Source organism: Lycium barbarum, chromosome 12 (assembly GCF_019175385.1).
Source record: "Lycium barbarum isolate Lr01 chromosome 12, ASM1917538v2, whole genome shotgun sequence".
Lineage (NCBI taxonomy): Eukaryota > Viridiplantae > Streptophyta > Magnoliopsida > Solanales > Solanaceae > Lycium > Lycium barbarum.
This window is the reverse complement of record NC_083348.1, coordinates 21666709-21687127: the sequence shown is the minus strand read 5'-3', so window position 1 is coordinate 21687127 and position 20419 is coordinate 21666709.

Below are 20419 nucleotides of genomic sequence, written 5' to 3'. Positions count from 1 at the left end.
GGATTATATCAAATAGAACTTCAAGAATCATAGACACGCATCAAGACAATGTGAAATAGGTTTTGGATATCAAGAACATTAGCCATCCTAGTGTCTCTAAGAATAGGAGTTTCTTTGGAGCTTATACATTCGTCGTATGTTGTCTCACGTAGATCATGCCAAAAAGAAAGAAGGGATAGCTTTACATACATGTTATAGATCAACCGTAACCACGCTCGCTTCGTCGCCCCTTTAGCCTATTAATATGAGAGTAACACTATTGTTAATAAACTACGACCTTCCAAACTTATAAATCTACAACCAATCAGTTATGGGAATCACTTCTTAGTTCATTTTCTATTCGTATTTTAATTAGTTAAGAACTTAATAGATATCGGGCAGCATTTCCTCTATCTAATTCGCCTAACCCGAACTTCCAATAAATCTCCAATTAGCACAACAATACCAACAACAACGATAACAACTCAATAATCTCTCTTAATCCTTTTTCAATTCCAATCGTTAAGATCTAAGATTATACACCAAACAGACCAACATACGCTTCGTATACGATACCTTATACACTTGTTTTCTTCCAAATTTATGAGCCCTATCAACAACAACACGACAACAATATCAACTACCATCCATGTACAAGAAAATTACTTCAATATCATTTCAATATCAAGCTCTAAACAGTCCATCGAAACTACAATATCGAAATACAATCTTCGACCTTTACTTCGCAAAATCAGAAACACATGGAAAAGGGTATAATATTACTATGAACAACAACACCCACACATATCTATAACTATTTTTCCAGCCCTTCAACATAAACAAATTACCTTCAAACACAATACAACAATAACAACAACACTAATCAAACTCAATCCACCATTATTAAATTAGAACAACCCTAACACGGTCCAAACAGAACCTTAACACTAACGTGTACAATTCCTTGCATCCAATTCCACTTAATAAGAGTTAATCTCTCAATTACAACACCATCTACTCCAATTACACCATAAGAAGAGAAAATCTTACCTTAATTTAATTAGGACAGATCCTATAATCACTTGCACCAATTACACCGCTTCTTCTTCCTCAATTCAATATCCTTATGTTTCTGCCGCCTTGAACACGTAAAGCACCTTGGGATTTAATTTTTCTTCCTTCAAAGCTTTGAGCTTATCCGTGAGCTGCCATGGCCGTGAGATGCCGTGGCTATGAGCTCCTCTCTTTCAATTGAATTGGAAATGGAGATGAAGTGTATGACTAATATTAGTCATCACTTATGACTTTATATGCTGCCTACCATGTTGACACATGTCCCACTATTGCATGGACCAATCAGATTTGGCCATATTGTAGTGGGGTCCATTTAGCACTCTAATTGACTAAATTAATTATAAATCCCCACTTAATAATCTAATCATGGCTATTAATTAATCCCTAATCTTCACTAATATTTCCACACTAATTGTAATTAATTAGCAGATCGTGCACTTGTAAAAGTCGGGATTAAAACGTCCTTGTCTCATATCTCAAAAATAATGTTGTCCTTGAACTTATATCGATTAGCTTACGAATAATCCAACGCACAAAAATACGGGATATAACAAAATTGAAGAGGAATTGTGAAATGCGGATAATGTATATGAATGATGATTGTGGTCTATTTTATTGTGAATGTTGTTATAAATGTTTGAGAGTTGATATAAAATATGGGAAAGGTTGTATAAACAAAAGGAATGGTGTCCAATTTTCCTTAGCTTTTGTAAGCACGTTTAAGTAATCGATTAGCTAATGTTCATGCGACTTCTCTTGAAGGTAGAAATGTGGGCATTGAAGGAGAACTAGCAAGCGTTAGATTAGTTAAATGGAAAAGGTATGTGAGGCTAGTCCTTTCTTTCTATGGCATGAATCCGATGAATCCTCTATATCTCGGAAAACTAATAGCCAATGTCCATGAATAGCCATATGAGATGAGATATATATTATGAGTTCAATAATGATGATGATGAGTTAAGTATAAAGATTCTAGAGTTCATGATATGATGTTCCTATAACGCTAATGATGCCGTATGTTGTATACACTCACCTTATATATTATTTCCTTCAAGGTGAGGCAAAATACCATTGTTATATCCCGCGGTTTTGCGCATTCGGAAAACAAGTCGAAATAATTTTGACTCGCAAGAAAAGAGGTTATGATTTTATTCTACTTAATACATGTGTGATGTTCATAAAATATTGATGTGGAAATATGGAAGGAGGCCAAGGGCAAAATTGGAATTTCGGAAATTAGTTTCGGGAATTACAAAACAAGCTTTATAATTAATTGGGCTCAAAAAAAAAAAAAAAAAAAAAAAAGAGGCCCAAATTTGAGGGGCTTGGCCGTCCATGCTACATGGCCCAAGCCCATGGAAATTGTCATGTGATCATAAAATAAAAAGGGGACACTTATCATATTCAAGAACATTCAAGAGATACACAAAAAAAAAAGGAGAAGAGCAAGAACAAAAGGAGGGGGTTTCGGCCCCTTCAAGAAAAAGGAGAAAAAAAATTCCAAGTCCTTCAATTGTGATCCAAAAATCATGATTTTCTAGCAATATTACTAACTCAAGGATGCTCTTCAACATGGTATAAATTTTGAGGCAAGAAAGTGCTTCTTGTGGCAAGTGGAAAAAAATTAGAAAAAGGTAAGAATTTCACTCTTTTATATTGGAAGAATTATATATATGTTGTAGCATGTGGAAATGAATAAAAAGTGTGAAATTGATGTGTTATGGGTGTGTTTGTTTGTGGCCGGATGTGGTGGGTGTTGGAGAGAAGATGAATTTATTTTATTTAGTGTATTAATTGTGTTGTTGTAGTCTTGTGATGAAAATGGAAGGTTAATGGTTCTAGTTGGCATGAGAAAATTGTTGTTAAGTTGTTGTCGGAAAGCATGTGATTTTATTATAGTTTATGTAATTATGAGAATGAGGTTGTAAGATGCAAATTGTTGTTGTTGTAAATGAAATTGGAAGATAAGAATATGTTGTGGATGTTTATGTTGAAGATTGGAAGTTTAGGTGGATTATGGTTTGGTGGAACTTTTGCATATTTTGTAGAATAATGGAAAATGTTCTTGAATTGTATTTGAATGGTCTTGAAGTAGTGAATAAACATATAAACGTTGACATTAGTTTTATAGTGTGAAGTTGGGATGGAAGATGTTGAATTATGTAGAAAAGAAGACTATTTATATTATAATGTATTTTGTGATGATGGTTAATGTTGTTGGTAATGTTGGGTTGTTGTTGTTGATATTTTGGGCCGAGATGATTCTCGGGGACGTTGAATTTACAGGGGAAATGCTGCCGAAATTTCGGCAGACAATATGAATTTAAGCTTGAAACTTACATTTGGCAACTATGACCAATTGTAGATTTCGGACGAAACTGGGATTGAGTTTGGACGAGCGTAAGGCGCAAGTGAGGTATGTAAAGCTACCATTTTATTCTCTTGGCATGTCCTAGGTGTACTAGATTCGGATTTGAGCCTCGTGGGTCATTCTGCTCATAGAAATGCGAGTTTGAATTTTGGTACAATTCATTCAGCACAATTGAATTATAGCCATTAAGTTTTGTTGGAAAACTGTTCAAACATCCATAACCCGTACAGACGTGATAAAGTCCAATGTTTGTAATTTATATCCGCCACCTCGACTTGACCCGAGGTGGGCCCACAAGTTCCGAAACTTCCTTCGTTGTCTCACTTGAGCTATTCTTGTATGATATAAAAGTAAGTATTCTGATATTCTGGATAAGCTACTTACCTTCTGTATTTTTCCTGATATACGATTCTTGTGTGATGCATGATTCTGGCATGTGTGATTTATGTTTGGAAAGTAATAAAGTTGGCATTTATATTATTGTGCGCACTATGTGATATTGACCGCGGTGTGTGCGACATTGACCGCTGGATTCTTGACCGCGGTATGCCGCATTTGTGATATTGACCGCTGGATTCTTGACCGCGGTGTGTGCGACATTGACCGCTGGATTCTTGACCGCGGCATGCCGCATTTGTGATATTGACCGCTGGATTCTTGACCGCGGTGTGTGCGACATGGACCGCTGGATTCTTGACCGCGGCATGCCGCATTTGTGATATTGACCGCTGGACTCCTGACTGCGGTATCTGCGACATTGACCGCTGGACCCCTGACCGCGGTATGTCGGGTTTAGGATGCTAACCGCTGGACACTTGGTCGCAGTATGTATGATAGTGACCGCTGGACGTTTGGCCGCGGTAATTGTGTGTTTGATTTTCTGTGTGTATGAGACAGAAATGTTTTTCAAAGGAAAGAAAAGTATTTTGGCATTTTGATTGCCGTATTTGTCTTCCGGAACCTTTTATGTATGATTTGTACGTCAGATGCTACACCTTGGTATTTTGGCTATTGTGCTCACCTTCTGTACATTTTACTTCGGTTATAACTTCGTTTTCTGTACTCCATGCTTTGCATACTCGGTACATTTTCCGTACTGACCCCCTCTTCTTCGGGGGCTGCGTTTCATGCCGCGCAGGTACTCCCAGGTGAGTTGAAGACAGTATAGAAGATGTTCCAGTGCAGATGGCAAGCTCCATTTGTTCCCGGAGTGCTGCCGAGTCAGAGTTTGTATGTTATGCTTTCTGGGCTACGTTAGAGACTTTGCAGACAGCGTCGTGGGTATTGGTTGTCAGTCTGTAAGCGGCTCCGTCAGCCGATATGTCGGTCTGTGTTATGTACTAAATTTTGTATGATCATAGATTTGTTCGGCTTGGAAGCTACGAGAAAGAATATTTCGAAAAGAAAAAAAAAATTACTATGTATTTTATCTTATTTGATTTAAAAAGTTTGACGTGATTTTATGTACAGCAAGGTCTGAGGGTTCGCTCGGCCCTAAGTAAGGGTCGGGTGCCCATCACACCCTAGTAAGGTTGGGGTGTGACAAAGTGGTATCAGAGCAGGTCTGTCCTAGGGGTTGTCTGCAAAGTCGTGTCCGGTAGAGTCCTGTTTATGGTGTGTAGCGCGCCACATTATAAACAGGAGGCTACGGGGCATCTAGGGATTGTTTACCTTCTTTTTGTCGTAGATTGTGCGATAGAGCCAAGTTATAGGGAAACGAAACTCCTTCTGTAAGCCTTACATACGATGGAAATGGGTAAGTGACGATATGAAAAGGTCACAAGGGTGAGTGGATGTATTTGTTCTGTCACCTGAAATTGGCAGTTCCGGATGGCTAGAATGTGGTAATTAGCCGTATGATCTGTAAGGCATTGTTGATATCTGTTGTGTACATATTTTGAAAAGAAATAATGGTATAAGAAGTAAAAGAACCAAGTCCGTTGAAGGACTCAGAAAGAGTTGACAAGCAGTTGCTGTAAATTATTATGTACGAATGGTGAGTGGAAATTCAAACAGGTTGGTGACCGTGTATGTATGAGCAATGGTGATGAAGGCACATTTTGTTATCGATGGGACCTTGAGAACCCAGGATGGAAGATAACTATTCATAAAAGTGAAAGGTGAATATTAAGGGTCACAAAGGGTAAAACGGTAATTGTAAAAAAAAGGACGTGTTACGAAAATGTTTCGGAATCGGTAAGACCGCGACTAGCCCCAAATCATGCAATAAGGGCCATACGAGGGAGTGGACGTGATTATACCAGCGTTAAGGCACCAAAACCCACCAAGGTTTCGAGGTTAAGCGTGCCAAGGTGGGAGGATGGGTGACCCCCTTGGGAAGTATGTCAGAATTTTATGTATTACGATATAAGAGACGAATGGAAAGCTAAAATAGCCTGAGTGAAATTAGAATATACGAGATGGTTGGAGACCATAAAAGGCCACACAACACGCAATCGGTTAGATTAGAGAAGAGACAGAAAGAACGCTACAGCTTTGGAATTAGAATATACTTGAACGACGTTTGGAGGTAATGTGTGGCCTAGTTGAAAATAATTATGTATACACATATGAATGTGTATGAGGCCTTATCTGTGATTGTACTAGGGAACACGTGTGTCCCCGCGACCGGTGCTATAATGTGGAAGGCACCAATCGAATAAGGGTACCGAACTCCAAGTAACAATAACAAAGGTAAATGGTGCAAATGTTATAAGGTAGGCTGCTGTTATTTTCTCTATCTGTTAGGATTGGAAAGTTCCAGTACAATGATACTTGGAAAGGAAAGGGAGTAAGTAAAGGAAAAGCAAAAAGGTCAAACATTGGAAGGAAGAGAAAGGTAAGAAACATGACCGAGCAGAACCTCCAGAAAAGGAACGACGGGTAAAGCACGGGACTATTTGGGTAAACTGCAAGCATGGGCACGTGAAAAAGGATGAAGTGTGGTTATATGAAACGAGGGAAAAGTGTGTGAGGTTTGAAAAATTGACTTAAGCAAGCGAGGCCAAAGGAATCGTGACCACGACAAGAAATATGAAGTAAGAGATGGCATGATAAAGTTCTGTGACAATGTTGGGAGATTTAAACTCCCGAAAGGTATATAAGGAGATAGATGGCGTGGTTAAGAAGAATCATGAGTAAGTGAGCCAAATAAGTAAAAAGGGTAATAATGGGTGAAAAGGTGTAGGAATATTGACAAGAATGATGGTGTAGACACAACTAATGGTAAGAAGATTCGGTATGTTATGCGTATAGTTGGGAAGAAAGACGAGGAATGAAATATAATCGAAAACAAGGATACTCGAAGATTGTGACATATAAAGAACCCCTTAAACATGTCGGCACATTAGGAGAATAATGGAGAGAATGATAAGGACTTAAAGGATATTTCGGATGACGAACACTATTGTATCTATGTTTGGTTTGGAATTTCTTGAAATAAAGAAGGAACACAGCGTCTGTGAAAGAGCGAAAAGGATTCATCGGTTACTTGAAGATAGTTCATGGCCCAGTGAATGTGTGGAATATGAGAAAATACGCTGTGAAAGTATATGAATCTTCGCCGTGAAGCGATACTCAATCATATTTGTAAAGAATCCACATTGGAGAGTCAACAAGAAATAACTATAAGAGGGACCCTCCCGGGGTACTATAATACCCCATAAGATCAGTCAAACATTCGAGGACGAATGTTCTAAAGAGGGGGAGGATGTTATATCCCGCGTTTTTGCGCATTCGGAAAACAAGTTGAAATAATTTTGACTCGCAAGAAAAGAGGTTATGATTTTATTCTACTTAATACATGTGTGATGTTCATAAAATATTGATGTGAAAATATGGAAGGAGGCCAAGGGCAAAATTGGAATTTCGGAAATTAGTTTCGGGAATTACAAAACAAGCTTTATAATTAATTAGGCTCAAAAAAAAAAAAAGTGGCCCAAATTTGAGGGGCTTGGCCGGCCATGCTACATGGCCCAAGGCCATGGAAATTGTCATGTGATCATAAAATAAAAAGGGGACACTTATCATATTCAAGAACATTCAAGAGACACACAAATAAAAAGGAGAAGAGCAAGAACAAAAGGAGGGGGTTTCGGCCCCTTCAAGAAAAAGGAGAAAAAAATTTCCAAGTCTTTCAATTGTGATCCAAAAATCATGATTTTCTAGCAATATTACTAACTCAAGGATGCTCTTCAACATGGTATAAATTTTGAGGCAAGAAAGTGCTTCTTGTGGCAAGTGGAAAAAAATTAGAAAAAGGTAAGAATTTCACTCTTTTATATTGGAAGAATTATATATATGTTGTAGCATGTGGAAATGAATAAAAAGTGTGAAATTGATGTGTTATGGGTGTGTTTGTTTGTGGCCGGATGTGGTGGGTGTTGGAGAGAAGATGAATTTATTTTATTAGTGTATTAATTGTGTTGTTGTAGTCTTGTGATGAAAATGGAAGGTTAATGGTTCTAGTTGGCATGAGAAAATTGTTGTTAAGTTGTTGTCGGAAAGTATGTGATTTTATTATAGTTTATGTAATTATGAGAATGAAGTTGTAAGATGCAAATTGTTGTTGTTGTAAATAAAATTGGAAGATAATAATATGTTGTGGATGTTTATGTTGAAGATTGGAAGTTTAGGTGGATTATGGTTTGGTGGAACTTTTGCATATTTTGTAGAATAATGGAAAATGTTCTTGAATTGTATTTGAATGGTCTTGAATTAGTGAATAAACATAAAAATGTTGACATTAGTTTGATAGTGTGAAGTTGGGTTGGAAGATGTTGAATTATGTAGAAAAGAAGACTATTTATATTATAATGTATTTTGTGATGATGGTTGATGTTGTTGGTAATGTTGGGTTGTTGTTGTTGATATTTTGGGCCAAGATGATTCTCGGGGACGTTGAATTTACAGGGGAAATGCTGCCGAAATTTCGGCAGACAATATGAATTTAAGCTTGAAACTTACATTTGGCAACTATGACCAATTGTAGATTTCGGACGAAACGGGGATTGAGTTTGGACGAGCGTAAGGCGCAAGTGAGGTATCTAAAGCTACCCTTTTCTTCTCTTGGCATGTCCTAGGTGTACTAGATTCGGATTTGAGCCTCGTGGGTCATTTTGCTCATAGAAATGCGAGTCTGAATTTTGGTACAATTCATTCAGCACAATTGAATTATAGCCCTTAAGTTTTGTCGGAAAACTGTTCAAACATCCATAACCCGTACAGACGTGATAAACTCGCTTTGAAACCTTCATGGATGACTCCATAGAGTCCAATGTTTGTAATTTATATCCGCCACCTCGACTTGACCAGAGGTGGGCCCACAAGTTCCGAAACTTCCTTCGTTGTCTCACTTGAGCTATTCTTGTATGATATAAAAGTAAGTATTCTGATATTCTGGATAAGCTACTTACCTTCTGTATTTTTCCTGATATACGATTCTTGTGTGATACATGATTCTGGCATGTGTGATTTATGTTTGGAAAGTAATAAAGTTGGCATTTATATTATTGTGCGCACAATGTGATATTGACCGCGGTGTGTGCGACATTGACCGCTGGATTCTTGACCGCGGTATGCCGCATTTGTGATATTGACCGCTGGATTCTTGACCGCGGTGTGTGCGACATTGACCGCTAGATTCTTGACCGCGGCATGCCGCATTTGTGATATTGACCGCTGGATTCTTGACCGCGGTGTGTGCGACATTGACCGCTGGATTCTTGACCGCGGCATGCCGCATTTGTGATATTGACCGCCGGACTCCTGACCGCGGTATCTGCGACATTGACCGCTGGACCCCTGACCGCGGTATGTCGGGTTTAGGATGCTAACCGCTGGACACTTGGTCGCAGTATGTGTGATAGTGACCGCTGGACGTTTGGCCGCGGTAATTGTGTGTTTGATTTTCTGTGTGTATGAGACAGAAATGTTTTTCAAAGGAAAGAAAAGTATTTTGGCATTTTGATTGCCGTATTTGTCTTCCGGAACCTTTTATGTATGATTTGTACGTCAGATGCAACACCTTGGTATTTTGGCTATTGTGCTCACCTTCTGTACATTTTACTTCGGTTATGACTTCGTTTTCTGTACTCCATGCTTTGCATACTCGGTACATTTTCCGTACTGACCCCCTCTTCTTCGGGGGCTGCGTTTCATGCCGCGCAGGTACTCCCAGGTGAGTTGAAGACAGTATAGAAGATGTTCCAGTGCAGATGGCAAGCTCCATTTGTTCCCGGAGTGCTGCCGAGTCAGAGTTTGTATGTTATGCTTTCTGGGCTACGTTAGAGACTTTGCAGACAGCTTCGTGGGTATTGGTTGTCAGTCTGTAAGCGGCTCCGTCAGCCGATATGTCGGTCTGTGTTATGTACTAAATTTTGTATGATCATAGATTTGTTCGGCTTGGAAGCTACGAGAAAGAATATTTCAAAAAGAAAAAAAAATTACTATGTATTTTATCTTATTTGATTTGAAAAGTTTGACGTGATTTTATGTACAGCAAAGTCTGAGGGTTCGCTCAGCCCTAAGTAAGGGTCGGGTGCCCATCACACCCTAGTAAGGTTGGGGTGTGACAACCATGAAGTTAATGATGTCATTTATTGTATACACTCACCTTATATACTATTTCCTTCAAGGTGAGGCAGAACACTTATAAATGTTCCATAATGGAATCGGGGGTTCACGACCTTATGTAACCTCGATAAGGTATAGCTATCTTTGAGTTATTATACATGCATTATGATGAGTATATGTTGATGATAATACACCGCGCCTATATGGCACGGGCAGACACACCACTGCAGTGGGCAGCTTATACCCCAGACGCGGGAGGCCTGGATGCAGGTTAATTATTATCACACCGTGCCTATATGGACGGGCAGCTTATAAACTTATACATTTATGCATACATTATATGATGATGATTATGAAGTAAGCCAGCATGCATTATTTCTTTTATAGTTGACAGTCAGTTATAGATTGCTCCTCATTTGATGCTTCATTTATCTCATTGACGTATTGTTATTACTTATGCCTCTCATACTCAGTAAAATGTTCGTACTGACGTCCGTTTTCTTTGGAAGCTGTGTTCATGCCCACAGGTAGACAGGGAGGTGATCTTGATCCAGACTCGTAGGAGCCATTAGCTAGTTTGAGAGCACTCCATTATTCCGGAGGTGCCTTTGATTATTCTTTTGTGTACATATGTATATCTTGGGCACGACGGGGTCCTGTTCCGTTCCTATATTTAGCACTCTAGTAGAGGCTCGTAGATACGCAGTGTGAGTTATATGGTCTCACGAGGTTACTACTGTATATACATATATGTTATCATTTTGATAGCCGAAAGGCTTATGTCTATAAAAGTATCTATGTTCTCAAATGAAAAATGATTCCCTTATGATTTGAGCATGAATTTGATAAAAGAACGCTTAATAGGTATGATGAGTAGTAGAACGAGTGGTGCTCGGTAGTTAGCCCCGGGTACCCGTCACGGCCCCTAGTCGGGTCGTGATATTTCCCTCCCCCACCTTTCCCATTCCCTCAAACACACTTCCCCTCTTTACCCACGACTGCCTCTCCGAATCCTAACATAAAACAACCTTTTAACTCCATCTAAACCGCATAAAATCCCCTTAACAACCCACATTTCAACCTACACCATAATCCCAAACAAGTTGCTCTCAAAGAGGAAGGAAAAGGAAGGGCTTTCAAGGTCATTCAATGCCACCACCAACAACACCCGAATCTGCAACTCTCAAGGTAAGAAATTACTCCTCTTTACTTGTAATAGAGCAATAAAACAGGATTTCTAGGCCCTATGTTTCGATTAATGGGTTTGTTATCACCAAAGTTGAGATTTTTGTATTCTTGGTTAATGGTTTTATAGGGTGTTGATAGGATAAAATTCACAACTAGTTTAGCGTTAGAATAATCTATACATCGAATGTTGCATAGTTAATGCACAGATTTTGGCCGAAAAACTTAAACATAGTAAAGAATTTTTGTTTTAAATTGGGTGTTGGCTGTTTTTTGAAATTTTGAGATTGTTATTGCTAGAAATCATGTTCTATGGTTTGCAAACATCCTGCATGCCTGATGTCTATCTGATCCGTTCATAAAAATAAGTTTTTGAGGCTTTAGGGAGATGAGGATATTTGAGTTTGCTGGGGAAGACGACACCGCTTCAGCGGTCTAGTCACCGCAGGGGTGGTCCCGCTTCAGCGCTCTAGTGGTCACTGGAGTGGTTGGGAGACAAATGGCAAGGGCCACTAAAGTGGTGGTAACTGCCGCCATAGCGGCCCCGCTGCAGCAATCTGAGTGACCGCTACAGTGGTGTCTGCACAGAACTGCCACCATAATTTCATTTTTACACTGATTTTGCTGAGGTTTAGAGCGTAGAATGTATGCTTAGATTTCCTCAAACCTGGGACATGAATTCTCATTACTTAATATTCTTCACAGGTATAATGGCCGATAATCAGGAGGCCGAACAAGTAGTACAACAAGAGGAGCATGTGCCCGTCTATCAAATTTTCATCAATCCACAATGTAAGCGCCGTTTCTTCGAGCAGAGGCGAATGCCCTTACTCTTAGAGAGGTTTCGACATAACTAATGTAGAGAAACGTGCTCCTGCGTTTCTAGAGAGGTTGAAGAGGATAAAGTGGATGCGCTTGTTTAGGGATCCCAGGCGATGCAATGAGAATTGGGTAAGGGAATTCTACGCCATGCTGCCTATAGCCGATTGGGATACTCATGATCCTGGGATTGTGATTCGCGAGGTCTCCGTGAACATGGGGCCTAAGACGATAAACTGGGTATACAAAGTAGAGAATCATTCGGTGGAGTGTTTGGAGGCTAAGAATACTACTGATAATGGGGATTGGCTAGTGTCTAAATTAGTGGCTGAGGAGGATAGAGCTTCTATTACTTGGGGCCGACCCAGGGTTGGGATAGTGAGCGAGAAATTTACTATTGAGGCTAGGAGGTGGCTGAACATCATCTTCCGCCCGGTCCATCCCTCGAGGAATGTCACCTCCATGACCTATCCCAGGGCCCTTTTGATTGCCCGCATACTAAATGATGTGCCTGTGAAAGTAGGTTCGCTGTTGATCGAAGAATAGAAGGAGTTTATGAAGTTTGAGGCGTCGAGTTTGTTGCTCCCGTCATTGATCACTTTGTTTTGCAAGTGGGTTGGGTTCCATAGGAGGCCTGATGATATCATAGTGGATTCTGATGCTGAATTCCATCCATTATGGGTTTATGGTCAGGGTATTGCTGTCCAGCGTAAGAAGAAGAAGATTGCAGAGGGGGCGAGTGCTAGTGCCAGTGCGGGTGGAGGTGGAGATGGAGTTGAGGCTGGGCCTAGGGATGCCCCTGCTCAAGGCCCATTTGAGAGTATTGATGCTTGTTTTTATGAGATGATGGCGATGTTCTAGGGTATGCTGAGGCCTTCGGTGGAGGTGGGTTCATCCAGTGCTGGTGGGGGTTACTTTACCAGGGAGGAGATGAAGGACTATCTCGAGGCGCAGAAAGGGATGGGTGAGTCACTCACCACTTTGCAGACTGTCTACACTTCTCTGGCTGCAGACCACGTCCAGCTTCGTATTGATTTTTAGAAGGAGCAGGCCAAAAACAAGTCTCGTGACAAGTTTCACCTGAGGGCTTGGAGAGGTATCAAGATAGGGAAAGATGTACCCCAGCGAAGAGATGCCTGTGCAGGATGAGGATGACTCTGAACGGTACTCATTTGTGAACCAGGTCAAGCGGAGTAGCAGGAGGAGCAGGATGCTGGTAGTTCAGATGGTGCAGGGGCCACGAGCGGCCGGGTGGCTTAGAGATCTCTCCCCTCCCCCCTTTAATTTTTCATCATGATGTTTTATGCTTGCCCATGTCGGGCTTTGTTGTTGGAACAATTTTCTTTTTCTTTGGTTTGTTTGGTTTGTTTGCTTCTTCTATTTGGATAATGTCGTTTTGGTTTTGGTTAGCCTTGTTTGGGCTAATGTTTTGATATTTTGTTTGAATGTTGAACTATTTGGTTTCTTATTTCGGTAATGGAATTTGGGTTTGTAGCAATGACTTGAGTGGTCTTTGCCCTTATCAGGCTTGTTTTTATATAATCGATGGTGTGGTTTAGCTACTGTTTTTATCTGGTCTGTTAGATGGCGTGAACAAGAGAAACAAGCTGAAAACAGGGGAGGAGTCTCAGGTCTCTGAACCTAGGGGCTCCGCTTGTGCGGTAGGGTAGACGCAGGAGCGGTCAAGGAAGAATAGTAGGGTACCACTTCAGCTGCGGTCTACGCGCTACAGCGGTAATGCCACAGCAGTGGGCTGACCGCTGGGGCGCAACAATTGGCAGTAACATCATATCATGCTATGGAATTACTTTAGCAACTAAAATTTAACTCAAACCTACGCAATACATATTAGGTCTGATGCCGAAATACGACTTGATTTCGCGCTTAGATACCAATTGCAATCGTCTAGATACCAATTGGGCACACCGCGATACCAATTTGACCGAAGTGGCAGGATTTGAAAGAAAGAAAGGAAATTTCCTAAATGCCCTATAGCCTTCCCATGACATCTACGTGTCATTACACGAGACTCTACTAGATATTGCTCTTGTACTTGTGAGACCTGTAACCTAGGCTATGATACCAACTTGTCATGACCCAATTTAGATTCGCGCGGGCACCTACCTTTCCCACCTCGGTAGGCGAACCCTCAATCAAATTAATACACTATTCAAACAAAAGAACGATTCATTTTAACCCATATGCATATAATTAACAGCAAAAATCCATTTATATAATTAACCAAGTTTGCGGAAGTAATTACAACAGTTTAAATAAATACAAAGACTCATTCGATTCCCACGACCTGGTCTAGACTAGTACAAGAGCAACTAAAGTAATCCAGATTACAACAAAACTCTAAGATCCAACCTCCATCCCGAAGTGAAGTGGGAGGAGGCCTTCAAGATAGGCACCGTACATCTCCCGAACATGACACAATCAACCACTAGAAACACTCTACACCCCAAAAGGGTGTAACACGAGTAGTATCAGTACAGTCAACACGTACTGAGTAAGTATCATAGGTCGACAATGGTTAGAAACATATATCAGTAAAAAAAAATCACTGATCAACAGGGTAAACAACTAGATCAATACCATACATCTATTTACCAATTGCTATGACATCAGGACTCTTATAATCTGGTAAACTCTTCTATAATAGCCACCAATCAATTCCACGATAGTTTCATGCTAGTCATAGACCATTATACAATTCGTTCTTAATATAAGAGTCCACTCATCATTAGGATATTCCTTATCCCACATCCTTCTATAGGCCAAAACTATAGCTTCTCCTACGAACGGTCTAAGAGATAGATTAACAAGTATAAGACAATCATAATCGTAACTAGTTACATGTCATCGCCTAAGTAGAAGATCTAAAACCAAGTGTGCCAAGTCTCAATATATCCAAATCCGAACCCAACGACACAAGTAAATCACTAGATCATCATTATATAAGCCATAATGCAATGCAGTGCAATGATGTATGAATGCAAATGCATTGCAATACTGTGTACACATGTACTCCGGACGAAAGTATCGATGTCTCGATAGCACATCCCGAGGTTACTCGCGAAGTCTAAGTGTCACTCGTCCCAGATCTTTTCCCAACAAACAGACGAGACCCGGATCTTTGCCCATGAGGGTTCTCACTGGCACCACCCTGGGGGACCCGCGGAGTCCATGCACTCACTCAATCCACGATTCTGAGACTAACATCAGATATTGTACTCTTACATCACTTTCATTTAAAAAACTGAGCCAAGCTCATCACAATGTTTCACAATACCAACTGTGTCTCAATAGTATATCATGAAGAATGAGAATGAGTAAAATGCATGTGTCAACATCAAGAATCAGCTCAATATCACAAGTACCAACATGGGTACGCCAATAATATATCAATGTCTCAAGTATCAACATGGGTACACCAACAATATCATCAACAACTATACAGGTCATACAGAAATCTAACCTCGTATCAACGTCAAAGTAAGGTACCACCATATCACACTCGAGATGTAACAACAATTCCCAATATCTATTAACAACACGTGGCATCAAGCCAACACAATAGATCAATCAAGTCACAACACATTATTACCACTCTCCCTTTATTAGCCTATTAGCTTAATACAAGTAAATTCACCTTCTACTCACAAGACATTCGTTACTACTCAGTCTAGAACTAATTCACATTCGTTGGTACATTTTATCTGCCCAATTATCAATTCGATTCACTATTAATGGCATAGCATAGTTAGTCGCATCTTACGAGAATTCTCATCGTGAGACATAGGAAAAGAGGTACCACCCACTACTTCCAAGTCACATAAAATCCACCGATACTCACGGAAAACCAGTTTAAGAATCGAAGGTAATCTATAGGCCCGAAGCCCGAACATACAAATCGCACAACTATACCATCCTATGATTTCATCTTAATTCTCCAATTCCCACGCATGCATTCTCCGTTCCTTCTAATACATGAATATGAGAAACTAACCGGAGTCTATCGAAAGGAAAGTTGTAACCTACCTCAAAGCCTAGCGGGTGCCACGAACATCCGTTAATTCTTCAATCTGATCATCACATCATATCCCACACGAAAGAACTTGAAATACTCAAAAGAGCCAACGATAGGAATCAGCATTAACACACTTGTGAGGGATTTCAGATTTGATAGGGAAAGTTTGGGAATTTAGACCACCCTTAGATTTTTTAGGCTTTCGTTACCAAGAACTCTTTTCCCTATCCATAAGGAGTTATGCTAGACCAAGTTTCCATTTTACTCTATCCTTTAGAAAAACCCATTTCCAAGATTCATGGAAAAACTCATCTTCAAAAAGGAAGAAGGTAGGAATCTAGGTTATTAACCAATCTAGGGTGGAGAACATGGAAGATTACTTAATGGAATCCATATGAAAGATAAGCTAACCCAACATTCCTCCAAATCTAGGGATTTTAAATACCCGTTTTGATAGCTCTCTAGGTGAAGACTTTTTGGAGTAACTTACTAGGTGAAAGAAGGAATTAGCAGGTGTTAGGAGGATTTGCATGCCCAACAAATCTGATTTTAGGCTACCCAAAAAGACCTGGGGGAAACTGGAATTTAGGGTTATGAGAAAAAGGGACTATTTCCCAAAATGAATTCTTAAATAGGGAATTTAACTACGAGTCACCGCTGTAGCAGTCGACCCGCCGCTTCAGCGCTCACCATGCCGGTGCAGCAGCCTGATGCCACCACCCCACCAGCTCTTCAATGGGGTCATGGCCGCTAGGGCGTGAAAGCTGTAGTGCTCAGCCCAGTGCTGGGGTGGTCTGACTGGGTCCCCGACCCGAATTTCAATGTTTGATTCCTTCCCGTACAATGGGTCCCGCTAAGCTAGAGGTCCGTCAGAAATATTCAGCGAACGGAAAGGTCCAGGTTGACATGGTTGCAAATATTTCTGAATTTTTACGGTAATTACTAAACGGGTCATTACATCTTATTGATTTATGATTGTTTTATAACCGTGTATGTTAGACCTGTCCAATTTATTCCAAGCCATGTATGTGGATATGTGAATCTATGTTCTCCATTGCTGTGTTGGTTGAGAGAGGCAGTTTAGGGGGGCTTGGTTTGAATCTTCCCCTGGTGACCAACTATGCTGGAGGTTCATGAAACCTCTTGGAACCTGTGCGGCATCACGAATAAAGGGGGTGATGACTTTGCCTTCCCACCATCCAGGTTTTGATATGAGTTTAAGGACATGGAAATACATATGCACATTATATGAGCTTGTGAATAAATAGGATATTTTGCTTGTATGTGTGTATGATAGGATTTGTAAATGAATAGGACACTGTATATGTATATGTTTATAGTGATACATATGATAAGATTAGTAAAATATAAACTAACCGGGGTCTTGGTTTCTTTTCCTCTTCACTGGATGGCCATTTGGGCCAAGTTCCAGCTACCTTACCCAATAGGGAAATTCCTTCGAATTCGTTGAGTCTTGGAAGAAAAGAAAGAAGGGAATCTGATATATTGAAGACCCAGTCATGGGTAAAAATGACACGAAGGCCCAACAATGGATGAAAGTGGTTACTAGGGGTTTGGTACACCCCTAGTCTATCATTATATTATTTATGCCATTTCTAATTTCTTAAAACGTTTTCCTGTATTGTATTCATACTTGTAAAAACCCACAGTATTATTGGAATCGTTTATGTTTTGAATTACGCATCTTAGGAAAACGGTGCATATGCCGTTAGATGACTCTAGATCCTTAAAACAATTCCTTTTGAAAATCTAGAAAAAACGTACTGATTTTGAAACTTAAAAGGGAACACAAATCACATCTGTTTTTAATAATAATAAGACTAAGAGGTTTTCAAGGTCAAAATAGTATGATATAGCATTCAAAACTAAAGATGACGGGTAAATTGGACAAAATTCTTTTCAATGATAAACACATTTTTTGGGTTTTGAGTTGGCAGAATATGGTAGTTTGGGGTAGAGTCCACCTATGTTTTTTTTAAGAAAGACCAGACGGTCAAAATATTTTTGGGCTAGAGCCCATATAGCTTTGTTTTCTTGAAAAATAGATGATATAAATTATTTTTTGGGCTAGAGCCCACTTGACTCTTTCTTGTAGTTCATTGTTAAGAAATCTTGGGCGAAGGCCCACGTTTTCAAAATAACTGAATAAGGCATTTGGGCCAGAAACGATTAAACAAAACAATGAACTTCAAGCCAAATTTTTCCTTAAATAAATCTGGGACTTTACCTAAAAAAATGACGAGCATCGTTTCAAAAGATATATAAAACGTTTTTGCCACAAAACTCAATCCATTTTCAAAGAATAATGTTCAATAAGTCTAAAATTATGAAAAAACTCTTTTGGTAAACTAAAACGGTTAAATTTTATACACCCATAGTTATAAAGTTTTAGATAAGGATGTTCTAGAAATGTATTAAACGGATTAACGCGGTCCATGTATGAGTCAAGCATGAACAAAACCTATTCACCCCAGATTATAAAATAAATAAACTTTCTATCTTTTATAGAAAAACTACTACCCTTATATATATAAAAGGAACTAGTTGTATCTGGTTATTATAAATCCGAATCTAAGTACCCTATATGTAAAGGAAATATATTCAATTCTTTTCAAAATGATATGCAAAAAATGACAAGATTTTTATGCGAAATAAACACCAAATAAACAGTTCATGCAAATACTCACACATTGGAATTCGAAGGTGAACCATATAGTACGGATCCTTAATACTAGGGTGCCTAACACCTTCCCTAGGGAATCACCAGAACCCTTACCTAGAACTTTGGATTAAGAAGGATTTTTTTACGATGTATGAATAAACCCTTCAAAACTAGGTTTCCTAATTTTTTAAAAATTAGGTGGCGATTCTTTTAAAACAAAGTCTGAAAGAGCATCAACGAGTTCGAAGTAGATTTTTCCGAGCGTTAACCCCGCCCGCGAAAATGCGAACCGTTACAGATGGCGACTCTACTGGGGACTTAAAGGTTCTAACAATAAGGATTACAATATAATGTGGGTATATTTGCTTTAACTGTTTATGTGTTTACTTTCGCACAATTATCAACTGTCATTGCATGCATTTTATAATTCCGCCATTCCTGGCATTTATTTTACACTTTGTTCTAAAGGAGACTTCGCGGAGCACGTGGTCGTACCTTCACTATAAAATCAAAATATTTCTTTTGGAACCATTATGAGGCGGGGTTGGTTCGTGGTCATCCAGTAGCCCTAACGGTTCAGTCCCAGTTGTTCGCTCGGGTTCCCAGTCTTTTGTGAAAAGCCCACTCTAGTAAAACTAGGATAGAGCTAAGTCAAATCCCTAATGAAGTACAACATTCACACTTAGACGAGCTTTGGGTATCTCAGACCTACCTAAAGCTCATTAAGAGAGACCACACTGTGTTCGGACGGTCTACGACCCAAAGAGCACCGCATCTCATTTATATGCTACGTTGAAACATGTTTTGTGCCTATGTGATGAACCATTGACCCTGTGGCGATGGGGGAATCTTAACTGTGTTCTGTTTTGTAGATGGAAGGGTCGAATCTGTTTTGGCATAGTTGTCGAGGCTCCGGATCTATGGAGAGTTTGGTGGGAGTGGTTAGGTGATACTCATAAAAAGACAATTAGCTGCTCTCTAAGTCACCTACCCTCTATCATGACGATGAAGGGTCATCCGGAACTAATAGATGTACTGGTCGGACATAGGGATGATAAGGAAATGGTGTCCCGCTTCAGTGAGATTGAGATGACCCTGACCTTAGAGGAGATTAGGGATTCCATAGACAGCAATAGAACCTGTCTAAGGAGACGACACAAACCAGATCGCCACCTGTTAATTCCACAGAGGCCTACAGTAGGCCAAATCATGAAATTTCTTGCATTGACTGAGGCGCCCTGGGCATAAGGACCCACTGTAGCCTTTAGAGATCTCTATCACAGATTCGGGGATGCCACTGGGTATACTCTATATCAGAGGGAGTTTAAGAGTAGAGAAGAATGGGAAGCCGTCGGACCTTTGGCGTTTGCCATAGCCTTGCTAGGCACTATAGTGTTTCCACAGGATGAATCATTGGCCATAGACAATTGAGTGATCTACTTAGCCCACGCTATCCTCTATGGTATAATCAAGGATCAGGAAACGAGGTATTTTGACCTGGCACCCATCATCCTAGCAGACATTTTTCAAGCTTTACATAAATGCCGGAATCGCTTCTGATACTTCCAAGGATGTAGCATGTTGTTACAATGGTGGATTATCAAACACATCAATATTGCTAAGAAAGTCCAGTATCTGAGCAACCACAATAGGATAGACCGTCTTACAAATTATTGCCCGAATTTGGGTTACATGTCCAAAG